Source organism: Lactuca serriola, chromosome 1, assembly GCF_051521515.1.
Source record: "Lactuca serriola cultivar US96UC23 chromosome 1, Lser_US96UC23_V15, whole genome shotgun sequence".
Lineage (NCBI taxonomy): Eukaryota > Viridiplantae > Streptophyta > Magnoliopsida > Asterales > Asteraceae > Lactuca > Lactuca serriola.
Window position 1 is genome coordinate 24,392,384 of NC_136408.1, and position 3,155 is coordinate 24,395,538.

The window sequence follows — 3,155 nt, forward strand, 5'->3', positions numbered from 1 at the left end:
ATATATATAATTTTAATACAAACTTATATATATGTTATCCTTATGAAATTGCACATGCACATTGTGTACAATGGTCTGAAAGTAGACACCCATTTTGGAATTCAATTTCAAAGAAAAAAAAGAAAAAACTGTCATTTCAGAATTCTATTAAAAATAAAATTGCATCTAGCATTTAGGAGTTGTTTGTATTCCTATCATTGGTTATACATAAAAAATTAAAAGTTTGTAATGATATAACATTATACTTTTAAAACACAATGCTTAAGAATGATGTATTGTAAGAAAATGAAAACATTAAAACAAACACGGGTGCACATACACACACAAGCTAAAAAAGATATGTACCATTACTTGATGAAATTGCATAGGCACATTGTGTGCAACGGTCCAAAAGTACATTGTCATTTTGGAATTTAATTTCAAAACTAAAACTAACAAAAAATGACATTCCATAGGAAAGAGCAAGCAAGAATGCCTTCATGTACATTTGACCTTCAAGCATTGCGGCTGGACTTTTCTTGCCAAGTGCAAAATAGGCATCAGGTCTTCTTTTACAATATTATCATATTCCATTTTCGTAATTGACATTTTAAATAAGATTAGTAACAATAAAAAATTTGCCATGGGATGGTAAATGATTCGAAAAATGGTAAAAATCAAAATACATATAATACCTCATTTGCTAGTGTATAAAAGTTTAAAAATAAGAAAATAGTGGAGTGGTAAAAATTGTAATTTTGTTGTCCCCATTAAGTTCTTGCACTATAATCGGGAGCTTAAAGATGCAATTAACGGAAGACATGCCAATCATATCTTGGCATGTTGTTTCTTCTTTAAGTTGAAAATACTTCAAGCTTCCTTTCATGGCTGTATAAATAATAACAATAGATCAGATCACACATATATACATATTAGATCACACATACATATCAAATGATACATACATTCTTATGAGATCATACATACATAGACACATATAGATCAGATCACACAAACATAAAAGTCAGGTCTCTCACTGTCAACTTTTATATTTCATGACTTTAATTTAATGATCAAATAATAAAAAAATAAAGGTCAAATGATAATTTTTTAAGCTCTTTTAGTCACAATCGTGGATTCAAATCCCTAAAAAGCACAAATGGTATGATCTTAAACACTAATTTCACATTTATATTAGCATAACACCACATAAATATCAAGAAAAACATGTAAGTGATAAAGTCATAATAAAGAAAAAATAAAAATTGTAATTATTTAGGAAGAGGGAAAGGGAAAACAAAATCCCATATCAACTTCCTGTAGAAAAATTGTAAAACTTGTAAGAACTTACTAAACCCAAATCCCATGTCCATTTCCAACTTGAAACCGAGTATGCTAAAACATCAATACTAATTAAATACAAGAAAAAACACATCAACTAAACCTCATGAGGATATCTCCTAATTTGAAGAAAAATATTCACTAATTTTTATAAGAATGCCACCATTCACCGCATAAAGATAAAAGATATGATAGCATTTATTATTAACCAACAATTAAAACAAGTTTTATACCAGTTATTAGCTATGAAATATAAAGATAAAAGATATGTTAGCATTTACTATGAACCAACAATCAAAACAGGTTTTATACCGGTTATTAGCTGAAAATGAATATGATACCCGGTAATCAAAAGAGTTTTTATATCTGATATTAGAGACTATATTTGATTTGAATCTAGATAGCTTACCTCTTCGACATACATGGAGATCTCAATGTATTTTCATCCACTTCTTGATAGATGAATGACCATCTACTTCGTTCACAAGTGTTTCTACAAATTCAAACCTATATTGATCTTCCACCACCTGGTTAAAAGACCATGTAATTATGTGTACGTCTTAAAGGAATTTCATCGAACAGTTGGTAAGCAACGGCTAAGCATTCCTTTTTCTCCTCAACAACACGCAGACACACATATAAAGTAGCATATGAGTAAAGCCTAAGCATATGATTTTGGTAAACGGAAACTGAAAAACAGAAGAAGAATCAAGTCGCTTTATTTTAAGCTTGGATCAACTTTTACCTTTTTGATCCTCAAGGAAAGTGTGAGAATAATGAGGTCGACTATGGCTCCAAAAGCAACATTGAAGGTAAATCTCAGACATCATCGATGCCACATGCAACCCAACACATGTCTTGAAAAATCCTCATTTGGCTTCATCTCTCAATGCCCTCCCATTTAAGGGCATGTCACACACACACACACACACACACACATATATATATATATATATATATATATATATATATATATATATATATATATATATATATATATATATATATATATATATACACACACACACAAACATAGAGACTGTTACATCAAGCGTACGCAGAGAGAGAGAGAGAGAGACCTCGATGGTGTAGAACCAGATCTACGATAAAAAGCCTATAAAAAGAAATCAAAAATCGTGATGAGAGAGAGAGAGAGGGTTGAAGAGGAGACGGAGGCAACATAATAAAAAGAGATTATGAGCGCTTAAAAAGAAACAAAAAACTAATCATTTAGTTTTAGATCTGATCGAAAAAATCAAAAGTAAAAAACAATATATTTGCTTTGATTCTAGGTGATGAGGGTCGAAAATTTGTTGTGGTATACTGGTTGTGCGATGAACATTGGGGGAGAAGGGGGATTTATGATCGTTTAGTTGGGGGGGAGAAGGGGAGTGATGTCGAACTGTGAGATAGGAGGAGATGTTATATAAAGCGCAGTTGGTTTTGACCGATTCTCTGGCTGAAACTGAGGAATACTAATTCAAAGTCCAGTATCAATCGTTGACCGGATAAGTTTTATATTTCCCGCCATGCATAAAAGGATTGTATATATTATATTAGAGATTATACCTCTTAAAACTCAAAATGTTGAGGCTAAATGCTTATTAAGGGGTATATATATATACATACTAGCCGTTTACCCGCGCAAAGCGGCGAGCAACAAATAGTTTGTTTCGACAATTAATTTCTTTTCGATGGAGAAAGATTATTTTCAATTCAATCACTAGTTTGTTTTAGAAAACATGTCATATTAAAAATAAAGAAAATTCATGAAATGACCAAATTATAGGGTGTTGAGTATTTATTTGGATGAAAAAAGATCTGGTCAAAACCTT

The 3,155-nt window shown here is 31.1% G+C and overlaps 1 long non-coding RNA gene across 1 annotated transcript; it reads right to left on the reverse strand.

Moving 5' to 3' along the window:
- Positions 1 to 638: 638 nt before the first annotated feature.
- Positions 639 to 2,331, reverse strand: LOC145075820 (uncharacterized). Its single transcript, XR_013692530.1, has 2 exons — positions 1,730 to 2,331; positions 639 to 867 (listed from the first exon to the last, which is right to left on the reverse strand). It is a non-coding gene; the product is annotated as an uncharacterized LOC145075820 (long non-coding RNA).
- Positions 2,332 to 3,155: the final 824 nt, after the last annotated feature.